The sequence below is a fragment of the Anguilla anguilla genome, chromosome 1, assembly GCF_013347855.1.
Source record: "Anguilla anguilla isolate fAngAng1 chromosome 1, fAngAng1.pri, whole genome shotgun sequence".
In the NCBI taxonomy this organism is placed as follows: Eukaryota; Metazoa; Chordata; class Actinopteri; order Anguilliformes; family Anguillidae; genus Anguilla; species Anguilla anguilla.
In genome coordinates, this window is record NC_049201.1 from 10,195,918 (window position 1) to 10,217,165 (window position 21,248).

The window sequence follows — 21,248 nt, forward strand, 5'->3', positions numbered from 1 at the left end:
GCAGCCATTTTTCCCCCAGAATACACACCATACATGAGCTGAGGTGGAGAGGGAGGGATTATTAAATCAATTAATCAGGGGGATGATTAGATGGCCAGATTGTGAAAGCCAGGTTGGGAATTTAGCCAGAACTCCGGGGAACCATACAAGCGAGATATTATTCTTGTATGCTAATGAGCTTGATATAAATCTTATTGTTATGCATGCTTGACACCAACCTCAGCAGCATACTTATTCTGTATACGTGGGAATACTCATAAATGCAAAGTCTACAAACTCTTGGGCTGGAGGAAATGCTCTTTTTCTTTATACTGCTATGCTAATGACTGCGATCAACATCACCTCATCTTTAGAAGTAATCCTTACCTAAATTAAAAGCATCAAATCATGATAATCTTGCACTTAAACTTATAAAAAAGTCCTTGCTTTTCCCAGACCTTTTTAATAGATGAATCAACCGCTTCTCCCTCTGTAAAAAAAAGTCTCTGTGATCCTATTGATGAAATGATCTCTAAACATACACAGCACGCAGCATGTTCTCTTCCCTGTTCAGGCCTGTGTAACATCTTGCTTGGAATACTTCCTGTGCCACCAGGCCTCCGTGGCTAGACTAGCCAATCAAATTCAAGTCCCTGGTGCTGTTCTGCTGGGCACTGAAGGGTGCTGCACCTACCTTCCTTCATCTGTCCCTACAGCTCTGCGTGAACCCTGCAATCCATGGGCACTGGTCGCCTGGCATTTGCCGTCCTCCATAGTCTCACTCTCCTGGGCCCCTATTGGTGGAATGTGAACAGCAAACACATTTACAGTGAAAGAAATGTCATACCATTGAAATGCACGGCTAAAATAAATTACTCAGTCCAATTAAAGTGAACATAGCAATTTCAGTGCTACCAAACCATCTTCCATAGTTAAATGAATAAGAAAGGAAAGCTTAACAGAATAAGTAAGTAAATAAACATGACAACATGTATTTTGGGATGATCTTATTTCTGTTAAAATTAAAACACAGCTGTGGCCTTTGCACGTGTTATCAGTAACACTGTAAAAATTAGGCACACATTTAATGAACTTTATGTAAGCCATTCAGCTAGGCCCCATCTAACTGATAAATGAAAAAGACCCAAAACCGCCTTCACTTTGTTGAATTCTTTGCTGGAATAATTTGAACCAGGTCCTGCTACATTGCTACCATTACACAGTTCTCTGCTGAACCTAAACACATCTAACCTGAGATTCAAGCCTGCAACCCCATGTTCAGGACATACTCCCCTCTCCTGATATTGTATATCCACATTTTATAAGTAATTTTCATCTGAATGTGCGAAAAAACATGAACAAATCATGTCAAATGAAAATATAGGCTACGTTAAAATGGACTTATCCCTCCATAAAGAAGGGTTGCAGCAGTGACTCATGGTACGAAACACACAGCACTACTCACTTCCTGGTGGAGTGCTGGCAAGCAGAGCATGATTTGGGCAGCCAGCCGCTAATTCTGGACATCCACCTTACATGTCAGGAGTATATTCACAACACTGGGGGAAAAAAAAAAAAAACACTCCACGCATCGTAGCGAAATAAAGACCAGCTGACTAAATTGCTCAGTAATTCCAGCCACATGATTGACTTTATGATCATTTTAGTGCTGCAACCAGTTGTTATGCTTTCAACTGATGCCAAAAGTTTCCTGAGAAAAAAAAAATGATGGGAATTAGGCAAAGGAACAGACGGGGATCGGTCGATGCGGCGTGAAGCACATTCCTTTGGGCCCACCTCTCTGCACTTTTAATGGCACAGAATTATAGGTCTGCAGCAACTGTCTGTGTTAAAACAACAATATGCTGACAGCGGTAAAACAGCCATTTTCTCTCCTCCCATTAGTGCTGAAACAGGGTGGCCGCTCGGCATTAAAAAATGTTTGTCTTTGCATGTGCCAGCATCATTTCCTTTCATTTCCTGCCTTTGATCTCTAGTATTTATCAGCATTCTAAACTTAGGCATACAATGTAGCTAAAGCCCTCTTAGCGTGAGTTTGACATTCCATATTGACATTGCAGAAAACGGATGCATCACTCGAATACCCTTTTCAGTTATTGAAGCTTAGCAAAGCTTTGGTCAAGATGTGCTTATTATTCTTATACACAAACACACACACACACACACAAATATATATATATACAGTAGTATATCTTAAACTGTTTTCGTTTTAATTTGTTCATTGTAACTATTAACTATCCAGGTTGTAGTTTGATGGCACAACAAAATATATTTTTCCAATAAATCTCAAATGCAAGGCGAAAAAAATGCAAACATATTCCTCTACAATATCTCTGTTATCTCCAAAATGCAATACCCACTCAGAGAGAAAAAAGATTGTCATCTTCAATACACTGAGGTCATTCTTCAAGGCTGACAGCCTCCTGTCTCCATGACTGAACAAGCTATTATTAGACCAAGTTATTTATGCGCTTTTTTGGAAACCCATACAAGCTTTTAATCTCTGCTACTGTACAAAACTATATTGCCTAACAGTAGACTACTTTTCTATGCAGTATTCATATGAACTCCAGCACATTCCACCTAGGGTCTTATATTACCAGGAATACACGGCTGCATACTGAGGAGATGAGAGAAGATATGCACTGTTAACAGTATGAATCAAAGTAGAATACTTGCTAGCACTCTGGACACCCGACCAATGAGATAAGGAGGCACAAACTGAGTGAGCGCTGCCCTTGAACAAGCTGTTTGACTTTCACCAAAAAAATGAAAAAATAAATACAAGAAAGGAAAGCATGTATATTTAAACATCTGTAACATATTAGCTCAGCGTGATTAGAAACAAAACCAAAAGGAATCTGTAATGTCCCATTTACTGTATCTCTCCATGTCCGCTATTCCCCGCAGTGGGATTTCACATTTTGGCGGTGAAAGGAAAGAGAGAAGACGCTGTTTTCACGCCGAGATATCTGCGCGCTTCTGCCTGCTGAAGCTACACATAATAATGGGAGTTTCTACGGGTAAACTCCATGTCTTGGGGCCCCTGACAGCAGGCACCATTGAAATTCTCTGCTCCACTGAAGACCACAAGTGTAGATACACTATTGTTTTGCTATATGTGGAGTGAAAATGTGCTATATATGTATGTATGCAGTGAGGGGGGAGGGAGAGGCGGACATTGGGAAGGCTGAACATATATGTACAATTTACAATTTATTCATTTAGCAGATGCTTTCAGCCAAAGCATGGTAAAAATATTTAAAGTGTAGCAAAAAGGGACTCACTGAATTCATATCTTCCTTAGATTTAAGTAATATTTTGTGAGCATTAATTAAACATTACTGGAGTTCCTGGGGTACATTCATTTATTCATAGAACTTGATGTTTCATTCAAAAACTGATTGATACTGATGTTTACTTAAAGTAAGAGGTGAACTCTTCTTGTGTCAAATTTATTGAGGCACAGTCAAAAGCAAGGTTTCAGGGTGTTAAATAAGGCAGCAGACTAGGTCAGCATCTCATAGTAATCTCCAATAAAAAATAAAAAATGACTAGGGTTATCACAAGGATATCAAACTCCAGACTCCAGAGTGCAGACTGAGCCAGACAGCAAATATATCGATAGGCTACGGACATCCAAGTTATGTCATTAGTCGACTATGACTGAGAGGTTGCAGAACTGGGACGTGATTGGTATCGTCCTGCTGGGGCAGTGTGGGCCATAGTCAACTTCGGCCACTTAGCTTACTGCTGACTCGCATCCCATAGCTACTCGCCAGGTGCCAACAGGTGACGAGTTATCATCAGAGAGAGGTGTAGATCTCCTCAGATAAGTTCTAGCTCTCCACTGTACTGGCTTGTGGGCAAGTGTATCAGAGGGTTACAAGCCCTTTTGCTGCCATCCTGCCAATGTCAGACACAAGAAGGTAGTTTTAATCAATGTGAACTATTTTTCTTGTTTTAGTAATAAAGACTTCCATTGATAGATCAAGCTATGGACAAAATACTTGGTTCAGATATTCTACCAGGTGTGCCATCTCAGTTTGCCGTGAATGGACTTTATTCAGATGATTTCCCCAAACTGTACCTGTAGAATCTTGGTTGCCCATTGGCAAGGACCGTTTAACCGTCACACAAATCAGAGAACAGGAAGATGCAACTTAAGGATAATTTTTTTTAACTAGTCACATAAAAGACAAGTAAACAAGTAACAGAGTCAGAATTCACTGTCAAGGAATGTATGAAAGAAAAAAGTAACAACAATTTAAAAAAATCTATCTAAGCAAATCTGTCGGACTTGCACATAGAGGCTCAAACAGAAACACAAGCAGAAGCTTGGACTTGCCTTTTAAATCATACTGTTATTTTAGAAATTAAATACCTGAAATTACAGTCAAACTGACTTCAAGTGAATTTGAAAAGTGTGTGAGGTAAGGACACATTTATATTTAAACTTATTTACCCTACCCTGTGACAGTTATGAAGAAAATATGCTCAGCTGTGTTACCTCATGCTTACTTTGGCCAGAGTCAGAGTGAATATGAGAAAGCAGTATGCACTGGCTTATTTTCATTACAGCAAGGAATGCTAATTAGGCTAGCTCCCAAGAATCACCGCGCCTAGTCTAGCGCTATGAGTTTGAAGTGCCCAGGGCTTAAAGGTGACTCAGTGCCAGTCCCTGAAATGGCACGATGGCATTGCCATGCCTCCCCCACTCCGCCGACAGGCACTGAGCACTTGGGTGGTCGTTGGCATCCCGTATATTTACAAAGAACACATTTATTCCATTTACAAAATGCGACTCTCATTAAGAGCTGGCATCCAAAATGGTCTCAGTTTCACTAAAAAAAACAACAGACTTGATACAAGCAGAGTTAAAAAAAACAAAAAAAAAACAAAACAATCATGCGTTACCAAGGCCAGAATTGGTGGTAGGCAACACTGCCTTCGCATTCCAGCTCATTTTAGAGTGGAACTGGCAGTTAGAGTATGAAAAAAAAAAGTCAAGGTTAGCATGTAAATTCCATTATCGTGAATTTTTAATGATGTGACGACAAAGCAAAGTATATAAAGTAGATACTATGGCTGATGTTGTAGTATTAACCTTTGACATGTCTATGGCTGATTGTTAATTTTGAATTATAAGAATAATTTGAATAATTTTTTGTTTTTTATCATTTATTGTTATTTGTGTTTTGCTTTTTGCTTTTCTGCTTCTCACTGTAATTTTAATGCTTAATTGTAATTACAGTATGTATTATTTTAACTCTTGGGGATCTAAAAGCCAAAAAAAAAAAAAAAACAACTGCAGTGCAAGAAGACTGAAGAGGAAAACCTCAGTTCACCGCTATATTATACTGTTCTGAATTTGACCCATAAAAATGTCATTATTTTTAAAACGATACGGAAGTCACCGCACACTATTATTAGAATCGCCTTGCTGGTCTCGGCTTGTACAATTATTTAAACAGAGGTTTTCCCTCAAATAATAACTTCAGGATAATATCAGTTCCAGAGCTTCCAAATGTGTAACCACTGAGAGAGACGAACATCTTATGAACGATATCTATTTGGCTCGTCAGGGAACAAAGAACCCACGGCCCGACTCTCGCAAAGCCGTATTCCCTTTCCTGGATATAAGCAGACGCGAGGCTGAGGTGCTGCTTTTGCGCTCCGCGCCGCACCAATTCCCTCGTCACGGCAATCCAAGGCCCGCCCATAGAATCCTCCATGATGGTGCCAACTCGCGGAGACACAGACACCCTTCTATTCCCCGTTGGAGGAAGTTGGCAGGCAGGGTGCTTTGATTTCGTAAATCAGTCAAACAGTTCAGCAGCATTCCCGATGACATCATCAGCGCGGAGCTGAAAAATCTCCCGGCGCCCCTGGATTTCGGCCCGGATCCAGACTCCGTTTCAGCCACCCGGGGGCTTCTGCGGAGAGCATGAAATCTGTCCTTCGGAGCAAGGCCAGCTCCTCTGAAACCGTATATCTATCTGTCAGCCGGGCACATCCACAGTTTCTCCTCCTGTTTTAACTTCCGAGGAAAACTCCAGCGAGCAGGATCCCCCCGCCGCCGCCGCCGCTGCTGCCGTTTGGGAGGGAGGGATAATCTATGAAAATAAGCAGCGGGGATTATGAGATTTTAGAGCCCGTGGGTCTCTGTCGGGGTTGTTAGTTAGTTAGGAGAGTAAATAAGCAGTAACTCCAGATGAAGAAGGCAAGATGGAGTCCAGGACCCCATCCCCTGTCAGTAGCCTGTGTTAATTTAATGCTTGCGTGGTTTTGTAAGGGACCTCTCTCCTTTGATGCGTCGTGTGGCGGGGCAATCCTCCACAGTTTTTGTTTGCCTAATGTCCTGGGGAGTCTGATTGGTGTAAATTACCTGTGACATCTCATTAGTTCCCAACTTTCCTCGCCAACACATAATTAATGATAACACCGAAAATAACACACAAATTAACCAACTAACACTTTATGGTGTTGGTTTTGATTAACGTCACCAACCAAAAAAATGACACTAATGCTATGCATATCCCATAAGGCAACGGGAACTTTTGACCCTCCCAGTACCCTCACCCCCTCCCTCTACTGCTTTTCACACCTTCTCCAAGATCACTCCTCTTTCTGTGCAAAGACAGGATCAAACTCCAGCCACCAGTAATCTTGTTTAACAAAGCAAGCCAACAGAGTGCAACATTGCTGCATGGGAAGCTTTGACTGACTCGTCAATTCGAGTTCCCTTGTTAGGAACAGTGATAAATGAGGCACTGCCAAGATTAAGATCAGCCACAAAAACCTCAGTATTGTTAGTGTTTGTTTATTTGGGGGGCTGGCGTTTAATTACAGGTGGAATATCACGCAGGAAACAGTCATGGTATGCAGGCATGGTATAGGACGATATCACACGCTTCATTCGAAGAGAAGGAAGACAAGCAGGACGCAGAAAATATTTGATTTAAAACTTAAATGTCAAGAGAAAGAAAAAAAAAACAATGACAAGGGAGATTTATTTGACTTTTTTTTAGAACTGGTTTACAACAGGAAATATAAATTATGAGTCCCCTAATTTAGATGTACTTCCCATTGTGCAGATAAATCAAATTCAAAGCTTTGAAAGCTGATGCACAGGAACCGTCCGAAGCGGCAGCAGCAGTCGGGTTTTTTTGGTCTGCACGTAAGAGCTTTCAGATCGCGGGCGTTTTCTTTTCCTCATTGCGTAAGCCCGATATCAAATAATAGGTTCAGGAACAGAATGGTGGTTTGGATCTTCAAACCGGCATGATGAATTGGATTATACATTTATCAAATCGCTCTCTCACCAAACATTGTTTTGAGCATTGTGATGACATTAGTCAAGTGGTTAAATATATGATTTTACATTATTTCCTTATCAGTTAAACAATACTGAATTCACTGAAATAAATAATAGCAAATAATTGCAAAGATAATATGACTGTATTTTGGGCTTACAATTGTATTGTATGTCAACCATAAATATATAGAGTAGATTTCAACTGAAATTTACATTTCATGAACATAAAAGTAACACCAAAAAAAGGGTCTCAACAAATCACTAAGAATTTTGAAAAGACATTGAAAATACCACTGACCAAGAGAATTCACGTTCAGGGCATAGGTTCAAGTGTATGTGTTTTGCAGATTTCAGAGCTAAAGTACCTATCTGGGGAAACTTTCACAAAATGTTACCTGTTAAAAAGTAATGTTAATTATATTTCATACAGAGCCACTAGCAGAAACCATCTTAATATTATGACTGAGAATCTTTACGAGATTCTCAACAAAAGGCGGAATGAATGTGAACAGGATGTGTTTATTTCTAATACAAAATCAGGTCTGATATCTAACGGGTCTTGCACACAATTAATAGTTTTACTTTAAGACAGCTAAGAAACTTAGTAACCCTTGCATTTGTATTGAAAGCTCAACTGGTGATGTTTTCTAGACACACCCACTTTGCTCATTTTTGCTTTGTTTTACAGTATCAATATTTGATTTCAGTTCACTCTCTACATGGCAGCTGGCACAATCACAGACCTACTATACAAAGAATTGACAGGTGAAAAAAGAAAAATGTTCCAAATGTCCAAAATGGCAGCAATAACGCTTGAGTAAATTTGCAAATGTGAATCATACTGTGTTTGTTCCACTTTCTTTTTTTCACCTGCTGAAACTATGTCCGAATAATTGTGTGTGTTTTATTATTTCTTCAACTGAAACAAGAAAAGAACCGCATTTGCTTCGACTGAACCGAACCGGGTCGACTTCCGAGCGCAGCGGTCAAAAAGCGTCATTCATCTCTGATATTGAAAGATCAAAGGCGGACAGAAAGGTATTAATAAGTGTTTAAGGATGCCAATTTTTGACTCTTTGACATTTTTCCGGATGGCCAGTGTGCTGTTGTTCTGAGGAAGGAGACAGGGGGAGCAGACCAGACAGAACCGACCCCGGCAGGTGCTCAATCATCTGTTTAGCCATTCTCAGGCCGACCATAAACAGTAATTTGGTCTCCCAAGGGCCCAGTAATACTTCTCTATAACTAGCGCGGTTATAAATCTGACCGTTGTTCTAATAAATTAAGCGCATTTTTGAGAACAACAAAGCTGTGCCTGATGAAAATGGAGCGAAAAAATATTAACTCGGCCACTTAAACCGTAAAGATTAACAAGGTGCATTAGCATTGTAAATGGCGGGGAGAAAACCGCGACTTCCGTGTTGCGGCAGAGAGGCGCTGGATTTGACATCACGGGCAGACCTGTAAATGGTGAGCTTATTCCGTATTCCTCAGCTCCCTCCTGAAACGCAGCATTGTAATTTGTGCGGGTTCAGGACTCGGCTCGTGTCAAGCTCAAGTCCACTGCTAAGGGAAGTGTTTGCACTGTCTCTGTTCTGGCGCAGTAAGAGTAAGCAATACCCTCTTGATCAAGGATACTGCATTTTAAACACGGATGAAAGGAGTCCCCCCGGAGACCTGCGAGAAGGAAACACAAACGAATGCAAACACAAATATAAAAAAATATACGCCTCGGCGACAAACAGTCACGCGGGTGGCATTTTATTCAACTTAACCCGAGCGCCAAATTATACACTGAAACAATGAGGCGATACTTCAAAAGTTCTCGGGGAAAAAGAGGCGGCAGAAGAAAGAGAGAAAACATCTCAAATGTTTACTGAATGTATTTAGCATTCCAGTCCTCGGCTTGAATGCTAACTGCGGCTTTGAACAGCCTCGCTGAGGTTACAGGTGAACTCTGTCATACAGTGATCCCGCAAACACAACAGAGAAGTAAGCTTTGTGTATGGAAATAGGATGTTAATCCTCTAAACAATGGCAATCTGTCTGTTAAGGAACACCCTAAGCCACAGTACATATATATATACTGATTAAAGAGTAATTCTGACCTGCAAGAAATTGCATGCCCTTTATTATTTTGCAACAGCTATTTATGTGTATAGAGATATGGCAAAATATATAAAAATATAAATAGAACAGGCTGTCAGACTTGTCAAACTTTGTACTTTAGAGTAAAGTACAGAGATTAAACTCACAAATAAAATAATTATACACAAGTGCAAACATAGCTGCTCAACCCACTTCAGTAAAAATGACTTTTTTTACCTTTTCTACTTTGAAAAGCATAATCATCTTTAAAATTCACAACTTTGGTAATACGTCTTCTCAAAAAAAAAATACATATCTGGGCAATGACAAGGATTTAGACGTGCAAACAACAGAACGGCCCATGCCCTGGAGGTTTCCAAGCAAAAAAAAAAAAAAAAACAGAAAGAGAAAATGAAAAGATTCTTTGAACTGGCTTATTCCAGTTGCGAGGGTGAAGCGTGTCTTAATTTGTGTGAAATTTGTGGTGTTTCGGCGCGCGGGGCAGGGCCTGGTATCGATGACTGCTGTGTTTGTGTGCACACGCAGGCCCGGGCTGGCCGGTCCCACACTTTCCCCAGGTACGGCTCTCCGCTGAAACCTCTCTCAAACACCCCCGGGGATTTTTAACATTCCAATAAAAAGGGATTTTACAGAGCTGCGCGTTTGCGTTTCTGGATTTTCGGAGGTGAGGCGGCGAGCGCAGCTCGACGAACAGACTGTCACGTAGGCACGACTCCGCACAGGGCGGGAAATGTTCACAAAGTGTGCGTATTCATAAGTTCATAAATCACCCTGATTATAGAACGAGATCCTCTGTGCCACTTTCACCCCAGGAGAAGTGGGTTAAAAATAAATATTCAAGTTCTTGAAAGAGTGTATTACTAAACAACAACAACAAAAAAGAAATACACCATATCATGTGAAGGTTATAAAAGCTAAGTATCTGCTTTTACCAACAAAAATGAAACTATACATCTCTCCTTTAACAACTAACCACTTTTGGAGTCAAATGTGACTTTTAATGCGTTTCTACACAAAGAAAATATGGTACACTCTCACATGAGTAATAAAGAACCAAAAATACACTCCAAAATAATACAGTTAATCTTCAATGGCTCAATCTGCTGTATTATGGCTATGACTGAGCTGTCTTACATTTAGGGTGAACATTTACTAAAAGAACACACTGTTTTTGCTTCATAAAGTACAGTCCTTAAAGGCAAATACTAATAGGACACTGAATAGCAGCTTAAGAATGAAATCAGAGAATGAGTATTGATAGGAAGATTAAGACCTAATAAATAAACGTGTTATTTTTTCATTTGTGCGGGTCCCTGTGGGGCACAGGACGTCAGAGACTGCAGTCTCGTCCTCTGTGCACTATATAATTGGTAATCTGACATGAAGGGCTTGACTTCTCCTCTCCACCGTGTCAGTGGAGACTAGCCCTTTAACTCCGTTTATTTCCTCGAATCCCAGGTAATCATAACAATTAGAGACCGTAGCGGTGACCAAGTAGAACAGGAGACGAAAAGAAAAAGGCTGTTGTTTACCTGCACGTGATCCACTTCTGAGAATTAAGAAAGCAGTAAAACACCCCAAAGTGCAGCCTCGTCATAGTGTTAAGATTTTCTTTTTTTAGTTCTTAAAATACATAATATGAGCAGAGATTTATTTACATTCATTTATTTGCATAATTGGAACATAAAGAAAATTTAGTTTATATATATATATATATATATATATATATATATATATATAGCTACAATCAATATAGTTTTTCAAAAATACATTTCTGAAATGTTCAACAAGACAGAGTGAACACTGGGTGGGTCTCCAAGCTGATCTTTGTACACTTTCGTCTGACTTTACCCAAATAATTATACTTAGATTTTTACACAATTATCAGCACACCCTATTCCACAGGTCTGATAACATTCTCTGAGCGCTTTTGGTGTGGCACTCTGGGGAACAATGCCTTATTGACACGAGTTAAGCCACACAATGAGGACAAAACATTGGCGTTCCTGTTTTTGTTTACACTGCGAGAGTTCCCCTTGAAAGGAAAACACAGTGGAAACAGAAATGTATAATTGGAACTTTAGAGGCCTCTGACAGACAATATGACAAATAAGTGCTTAAATGTTTGCCTATGATAAGATGGAGAAGGCAGACAGAAAACCAGGTTAACTGGAGCAGTGAACCAACGTGCTGACGGAGAGAGAGAGAGAGAGAGAGAGAGAAAGGCAATGGCCACTAGGGGACAGCAGTAAGTCACAAACCAGAGTTGTGCGCTTCACAACTGCGAACAAAAGACTTTCTTTGTTGCGTTCTCAAATAATAAAAGAATTCCAAAATAGCTACTTGACTGCTTTACAAAAGATCTTGACAATGCATTTGCTCGTAATGCAGAGAAACAGCCTGACATTAACATAATCGTATGAAATGTAAACCGCAAGTAATATGGCCAACAAACAGAAGGAGAAAAAATAGTTTCCCCAATGGAATTAACACATCCCGTTAAAGTATACTTTACGTTATTTGCCTGATCACAACAATATCCAAATAAGCTTTTGCAAACTGGGATCATTTTTCTCTGTCCTCTATTCTTCTGAAAATGGCTTCTCTGCGCTTTCTATACTGTACTCTGAAAAAGCTATATTGTAAATGTGATTGAAATATTGTTGATCTGTCATTTCTGAAGCACAACTTTATACACCTATCACTTTTTAAAAGATGCTAGCGTAATACAAACCAAAATGTATTTCCCATCAGATTTACAGATAAATGTAATTTATTTTAATGCACCCATAAAAAAATCTTCAGAAAGCAATACACCAAGAGAAAAAAGAAAAACAAGAGCAGTCCCTCTTTTGCTGTAGGGACACATAAATAAATATGATGAATTATGAAATATCATATTCCCCTCTCTGTTTAATAAAATGTAAAAATAAATAAATAAAAACAAAAAAATAAATGTGCCAGAAAAGGCATTTTCTTTCAAATCAATTTTGTACGTTTTTGAAAATGAAAGTTCCCCGGTATCTGGGTTAACCATGAGAGTTAACACCTCCTTTTACCTCAACAGTAGATAAAACTGTCAAGAAAGACCCAGTGTTTCTGTGTCACTATAGCAACCGAGCACATACACTAAACATGCCTGCTACACCAGCAATTAAACCACAACAATATGCAGGGTTGACGTCCACAGTTATGCCCTGTGTTGGTTTCGCAATGATTCTCATGAATTAGTAAAGCCTTTTAATTGCACATTTATGGCACTCGAGACCACAAAAGATGTACTAAAAAGGTAGGAAAAACAGGGGCTCTTGTACACTAATAATACAATTATAGATAAATGAAGCCTTACGGATTTGCACCATGGAAGGCTGTTTGCCTCACCGCGGAAGAGAAAGCAGGCTAAGAAATGCATACATTGCTGGTCATTAATAAAAATGAACAAATGTAAGCGCCATATAATTACGACATGTGATGAACTCTGACTGCAGAATTATTGTCTGCACTACCTGGTCTTACAAAACTGTAATCATGACTGTTTTATTTTAAAAGATTATTAACATAATGGTATAACATTGTTGATAGATTTGATAATATTTGATTCCTATTATAGAACAATACAGTAAATGGCTCTTGCTTAAGACAGACTAAAAAATGGCACTTTGTAGAGATTTGTAAGATGTATAATCCATGCTACATCCTAGACTAAGGACTCATTTAAACAATCCTATGTATTAGAAAATAAATTAATAAATAAAGTACATAAAATTTATAGTATTAAATAACTATTAATATTAAACATTTTCAGTCTGGTTCATTTTCTTGTTGCTATAAATGTACATAGGTTCCATTTAAATATGTCAGTTAAATAACTGTATTTGTATTTCCAATGGAATATTTCTATTATTGTTGTGGGGTGTGAAATTGAGCCAGTGACACGACAGTGCTATCAGTAAGAGTGTACAAACACAAACATATTTGTCATAGTTATTGACCTTTATCTTTCCTCTTTCTTGACAGCCTTCTCCAGTTATTGACAATACAAACACACGGGTCAAAGTATAACCTTTCATTCACCAAGCCATCTCTCCCCTCACTCACACCATTTGTTTAAATAAGACTTCAGACAATGGTGCTGTTCATTTCTGTCCTTTTTTCTTTCCTCCCAACCTCAGAAGATAATGTCATTAGACAGATACTATGGCTGCTATTGAACCGAGATACTGAGATATATCACAGGCTCAATACGATTTTGACGTTGTAGCATTATTTCAGTGTTGTTTCTCAATTTGTTTGCTTGCATTATCAGTAAGACCATAAATCTTATCTTGCTTTTCGAAGAAAAAAAATGAAAAGAAAGAAAAAGAACTCTTGCTTCTTCAGCTTGTCATTCCATGTGTACATTTAAATGTACAACTAGAACAGAAATGCTAGAGATTAGGGAGCACATTTAAATACCAACAAGGCATGACATGTACTATACTTAAATGCAATTAATTATTTCCGTAATTAAGTATCACAAGCCCTTGTTTACTATAACAAATAATGTGCTATTCATAAGAGGAAAACATTTTCTATTATTTTAGATTTGCACTGGGCTGAAGTCAGTCAAAAGGTAACTTTTGCTACAATATTTAATTTTCAGCAAAATTGTCATATATTATTCTGCTCCACAATATTTACATACACATGCATAATAATGATTTGGGACAACTGACAGGCTTGTTCAGAGAATCTTCGCAGTTTGAACGCCGTGAATCCTCCTGCATTTTAGCATGAGAAATAGCATACATAAAATATGTGGGTCGCCCAGTCAGACACACTCCGAGCACTTCAGAGATGAAAATTAAATTTTAAACAATCCGGGCCGATGTTTGGTGACCACGGTTAATCATCAAGAAACAAAGACATCAAACAATATTTGATAATGAGAAAAATGCCTCCAGGATATTGGGAATGGAGAGGGGAAAACAGCGTGCGCCGTGGATACAGAAGCAAGGCAGCTCAGCCACTGAATGCGTTTGCTCATTTGTAAATGGTCTCCTCTCACTGAAACATTACACAGATTTATGGAATTAAAAAGCCATTAAAAATGTTCTTTTAAAAGTTAATAACTGAATAATTAGAGTTCATTGCGGGCTCCGTGCATTTTTATCCTGTTTTAACTTAAATGCATCGCTGCTGAACTCTGAATTATTTTCAGCTTAACCTTGTTTGTGCTGGTGGAGTACGCTGCCTCCCATTTTCCACAAAAAATATGTGGACTCAAAAATAAGTGCACTCCAAGACTGGGTAAAATGAATTTCCTCTGGCATCCCCTTCCCCCTTACAGCCCAACAGCACAGGCCATACTTATTTTTATTGATTTTTTAAAATATCCAATGGCCAATATAATTCTCTCACAGATTATTTGCCCTGTTCTTTACACATGACAAGAAACACCTATAAACCATTGGAATATCATTAAATGCTAGCTGCATTCTGGGCTGATACTAGAATGCACAGCAGTCTCTGTGGTAACACTATTCCAAAATGTTAAAAAAAAAAACCATAGATATTTATGCTTATTAAAAAAAAAAAAAAAAAAAAAAACAAGAACAAAGCACAGCAACATAATATTATATACGTTTAATAAAAAGAGAGAAAAAAACATGTTTACAGCGGCGTAATTAGCGCTAAGCTGAAATCTGAGATCTGTGTGTGGGGGAGCCCCGTCCTTTTCACGGAGAGGGTATTACCAGGTTATCCGTGATTGACGCGATGCTAACAGGAGGAGATGCAGGAGGGATCCAGAACCCGGCCTAGCTGCATCATGTGCCACCGCCTCAGTCATGCAAATCGCACGAGTGCTGCCAGTTGACTAAGATTAATGAGGTTGTGCCACAGTCTTTGTTTCTCCGTGCAGCCGTTTAGTGTGAAATACAATCCAAAAACATTATCTATCCCCTATTAATCCCGTAAATTTGTTCGCACCATGCACGTTGTTTAGGGCAATTTACAACAGGGAAAACATACTGAGCACAATTGCATTTAATTACTTGCCTTCTAATTACATTCATTAAAGGCTAATAAAATAAATGAAAGAAACAGCTTTAAAAGCTTTGGCAAAACACATGTGTCTTGTCTTCCCCTGGTAAAATATGGATGCAGGATTTGCAGGGCAGCCATGCTCCTAGTGAGACGTTTCCAAAAGTAAGAATCTGATACCCTGCTAACACCAGTGCAGGCATTTCCTGGTTATGACCTGCTTCACAATAAGATACGGATTTTCAAGGCAGGAGTCCCTGACTCCCAGAAAATCGTTCTGTCCTGTAAAACAGTTATGACACTTGCAGTACATTTCTTTTTCTTTTTTTAAAATCCAGAGCAAAACTGGTTCGTGCCATTTGTCATAATACGTTCTTACTACAAGGTGATTAATATTAAGGGAGAGAGAATAGTTAAATGTATGGGGGAGGAGGGGACTGTGTGATCAACTGCAAATAAGGGACGTGTCACACAAGCCCATCTGAAACATGGCTGGGTCCACTGCTGTTTCCCTACTGTATGTACATCCCTTAGACAATAGCCTCTCTCCACATAAAATGATACAGTTGTGAAGCAGAACCCAGACATGACCTGGGGAATTTATAGAGTTCTCTTAAAAACACACATTTTATAGCGTTAACCAGATGCTTATGCATACAATCAAATTTTATAGCGTTAACCAGATGCCTATGCATCCAATCAAATAAAAAATTCAATAACGCACACACAAATGACCAGACAAAAAAAAAAAAGAAATACACTAATACATATTTTCAATTTTTAAAAAAATCTACTTTAGACAGGCTAAATATATTCAATGACAAATAAACTAGAATCTTGTGTATGAACCAGACTGCACAAAATGCACATACACTGTACTGTCCACATACAAATCTTTTACCTGTAGATAAACTAAAGGAAGGAAGATACCGTGAGTTCATATCTGAACATGATGAATTATTCATAAAGCTCTTTCTTTATGTTTCTTCACACATTTCTGTCATTATATATCACTTGAAAATCATTTTCATTTACTGCTTAATTGCACTGCATATGCACTTCTCTCTACACAGGGATAGTAGCCACGGTAGTTATGAGCCAAAAATAAAATGCAAATCTACGCAGGGCAAGAAAGGAAAGAAATGCCATTAGTATTGTAGTACTTAGAACTACAATGGAGTGCTGAGAGCACTGGAACAGAGATCAGTGTAGCCTCTCTCCAGTATCAGAGGGAGAGATCCTTTGTAAATTCATCTCCCACTGTGTGTAGGCTTCACAGCTGGTTAACAGCACAATATGTATTGCTGCCTTGTTTACACAGTGCGTTAAGGCACTTCACTTCACAGCCTGGGATCCCACCCTTTAAAACCGATTAAGTCACGCTGCTTCACAAACCCCGATCCCAACCTTTAATACATATTAAAGCACAGTGATTCACAAACCCCGATCCCAACCTTTAATACACGTTAAAGCACAGTGATTCACAAACCCCGATCCCAACCTTTAATACATATTAAAGCACAGTGATTCACAAACCCCGATCCCAACCTTTAATACATATTAAAGCACAGTGATTCACAAACCACAGCCTCATCCTTTGAATACATACTAAAGCACACTGCTTCACATACCCCGACCCCAACCTTTAATACATATTAAACCATGCTGCTACACATACCCCGATCCCAACCTTTAATACATATTAAACCACGCTGCTTCAAATACCCTGATCACAACCGTTAATACATATTAAAGCACACTGCTTCACATACCCCGATCCCACCGTTCAATACTGATTAAACCACACTGCTTCACAATTCCCAGTCCCACCCTTCAATATCGATTAACTCACACTGCTTCACAAAACCTGATCTCACCCTTTCACTGTATAATGTACACATCATTGCACACACTGCTTCACAAACCATGATCCCTACCAGCCCTACTTTCACACATTCCAGTCCAGAACTTTACCTGACTCTGGGAAAACAAAAGCTGATCCATACCATTCTGCACACTTGGTATAACTCAATACTCTCCTAGAACTTTTCCTAGAACACTATGGTGCTGACCAGCAGTTCTTCAAGTCCAATTTGCATATAATGCGCATGTTACGTTCCACCAACTGATCCAGATCTTACTGGATTTACAACTGGACGGGAGCAATAACGTCCTTGCTGGTATCCCTGCTATTGCTAAGCAACCCCATAACATCGCCAAGATCTCTGCCACCCAAAATTTCACCACATCCATTTGGCAAATTTCTTTACATTTTAGGCCATCTTAGATTTGCATTATATTTTGGTTTATAGGTAATGTGGTATCTATGAGTGTAGGGAGGGTAAGGGTGATACAACATTGCAGAGGCACTAGAATTAAGCAGCGCATGTAAATGATTTCTAAGTATATATACAAAAACCTCACCCCTTCCTACACCCCTGCCTGTAGGCTGTGTTTCTGCTGCCCATCTGTCTGGCCCTCTCATCCCAGGCTTGAATGCAAAGGATCACTTATATTGATTCCCGGGCCCATCAGATACAAAGTGAGCAGAAGTACCCAGTACCCATCACCCAGTAGCTTCACTGGCATGACCATCTAAAAGCCTCTGCACATCCAACAGAGGAGAACAAATACAATTTTTGGAAGCTGCTTTTTTGAGTCATTCTGCTGACTCCAGTGTAAATACAAATGTTCGGTCAAACTAGCATTACACTCCACACAAAATTACACAAAACACATATGCACAGAAATGACTACAGCAGGGAAGCAACTATAGAGCTTTTGTCGTTCAAAAAAAATCTATCTGGAATAAGTTTAAAAGTACGTTGTTTAAAATAAGGTTTAATTTACAAAAGGAGAGTATATTTAAATATGATGCTAACCAGCTGCTCGAGTCTCTATTTTAGTGTCTGTGCATGTACAGCATATTTGCGTTGATTGATTTAGAACAGTTTACATTTGCTTTCCTGCATTCTTGGACAATGAATTTTGACACTGCGGCTTGTGCCTCTTCTGTCTGTTTACTTCACAAGGAAACTCAAACGATGCTCGAGTTGCACACTGCTGGCCGCTGAGAACTCTCCGGACTACACTCATTCAGGATCAACTGGCATGTCACACGGGCCTGATTTCCCGAGTCAACTGTGTCATTGCTCATAGTTGACTAGATATACACAGACCTTAAGGAGTCATCTCTTTAAATGGTGGATTCTGCCAACTTGGATCGGTCCTGAAACTGTAGTAATGGACTTAGCCTCTTGAGACTGTACAACTGAATCAGTTCTTTACTGTAAACAGACCACTGGTTGCTTTGGATTGTATTGCAAGCTTCAGAGCAATTCAAGTGGCTCAATTCACAGATAATTTATTATTAATCAGACTATTCATTCACTCACAACTTTTTGTCCTTTTTGTTTAAAATGTACTGTTTCGTGCTTTAGTTTCTTATGAAATGCATTCCTTAGCTTAAATAAATGTTTGTTGTAATATCAAAACTGCATCTTTTATACTGTGTGTATGTGTTGAAAACATACGGGTGTTGCCAGATTACCAGTTAAAATGATGGTTTGAACTAAATAGATCAAACCCAATGTTTTTAACCAAGACCACTGTGACATAAGCTTCAATTCAAATTTTGTTCTTAACAGCTTTCCCGTATTTCAGTTACAGGATGCTTCTGAAAAACATACAGTCTGTTTGGGAAACATAACTATTACTGCTGACAGTCTTAACACTTGCCACAGAGTAATTATACAACAGCACCATAGTAATCATTATTGATCTGAAGTGGGGTTTTATGACAAACTAGCCTTGGGAGAGAAAACAGTAAACACTTAAAATGCTGTTTAGTTAACAACATTACTGACTTTTTTTTTCATTTGATCAAAATTTTTTTAATGAAAATAAAATTGATTATGCAAATGTGCTGCGAAACATCAAAATACTGTATTTATAAGACTGCTTAAGAAATCTTCACACCTAATACACTACACTTCAGTAAAATAAAGCTAAATATTGACAGTATAACATTAACGTGGATGATCAGTAAGCAGTGCAGTGTGCTTGCATACATTTAGCTCGCAATCTCACTCTACAAAGGTTAACAAACATATTTCACTGTTTGATCGTGATACTGTAAAAAAGCAAATTCCCTCAGGACATCTTCAATTATGTACTAGCCTTAAACTCCTCTGCTTCTATAAGTTTTATTAGGACTGTCTACAGTATCCTTATCTGAAAATCCATTAAAATCCTCCAGCCGTGGGTTCTTAGAGCATAAACATGCCAAACTTTCAAGAGCTGAGATGAAGGTAAATTGCCATAACATATTAAAAAAAATAATGCCATGTCACTGTACCAAACCTGTTACACTTTCTCAAGAGCCAAGATCTGCGGCAAAGTGCACCTGGACCTATAATAATCCAAATACCCTTTTTGAAAGAGCGAAGATTGCTAATCTGATCCATATGGTGACTCCTCTCACATTCCTGTTGTGTGGGTTTAGCAACTGGAGAAGGCACTAGGCTTGATGTCAGAAAGCTAAAAGAAACCACTTTGCCGTAATGTCTGCAATGCCATCCAGGGCTCTCTGCTTCCGTTCCCAGTCCCCTTAAATCATCTTTTAGCGGCAAAAGAGGATTAAGGGGGCGGTGGGGTGGCTGCTGATGTCCGACAATGCCAAGAAATAATGCCCATGTGCCGCTCTTGCAGTAAGTGTGTAAATAGTGTCTTAAGAATTGCTTTGCTCTTACCGGTTTGACAGATGTGGATCCTTGTTGTTGAGCATGAAGCCTTCTGCCTTAGATATTCGTTCACAACTTTTTATTCTGCCAAATAAAAATAAAAATTATCTTTCTTGCCAGACCATGATAGGCTTTTTTTTAAATTCAATGACACAAGGCAGCTTCCGGCGTGTAAAAAATAAGCTGCAAAGGCCATATTGTGTGATTGCATCACGTGTTTTCACAGCTGACATCACATTGTGCTACATTATTAGCCAGTTTAAATGTTCTAAACGCCAGAAAAATTCTGCACTCAATGAAACATTTATTTAGCTAGCGCCTCCCAATTTCTTGTCACTAAATTAGCTTTCCATTTCATATTGTTACAACAACGCTGTCTACAAGTTCCACAAAATATTTTTATTTCATATTTTATTTAATATATTTGTATATTTATGTGGACGTGCACTAGCTACGTGATATATGTTAACACTCCGTCACCAGCTGTGTAACCAGTTTGACAGTTAGCAATAGGTTCATTGCAGGTTGTAGGTTCAAGGTGATGTATTGTAGGACTGTACGTCCAATCGCGTCTGTAAATCTCTACGGTGCTTGGTAACGGTTAAATAAATGCAGAAGTGGTGTAGCAAGACCCGAAAATGTATAGCTACCACAAATACCTTGTTGAGCCACACTCGAATGAACGTGTCATCACTGCTGATACATCTCTCTAAAAGCAATGGAAAGACAGGCTCCACGAAGCTAGTTATATTCTGCATACGCATACCTTTAAAGTGTTATACGCACGAAATTGCTGCTGTACAACTGTTATCAAAGCCAGCACTAACTTATTTTGCGCATTTATTTTATCGTAATATAGCAGTGAATTTGAATTAAGCCCTTGTTTTGAGAAGGGCTGACACGCTTATCAACAATGTTGATAAAATTCAAGCATGGTCTGTTCACTGTTGTTGTCACAACCTCAGCTCTTTAGCACTCACACTTTACCTATTCTTCCATTTCGCGCCATGCATGCATACTTCTGACCACGGTGTTGATACGGTCCATGAAGTGTG

At 39.0% G+C, this 21,248-nt stretch overlaps 1 long non-coding RNA gene across 4 annotated transcripts in view; it reads right to left on the bottom strand.

The window, feature by feature from the left end:
- LOC118222745 overlaps positions 1-21,232 on the bottom strand; it is a 95,750-nt gene extending 74,518 nt beyond the window's left edge. For 3 of the 4 annotated variants that reach the window (XR_004764319.1, XR_004764323.1, XR_004764318.1), the window contains exons 1-2: positions 20,203-20,344; positions 674-773 (exon numbers count right to left, since the gene is read on the bottom strand). This is a non-coding gene — a long non-coding RNA (uncharacterized LOC118222745). Of the gene's footprint in view, positions 1-673; positions 774-20,202; positions 20,345-21,180 lie in introns of those variants that run through there. The other variant, XR_004764325.1, reaches the window with a different exon arrangement.
- Positions 21,233-21,248: the final 16 nt, after the last annotated feature.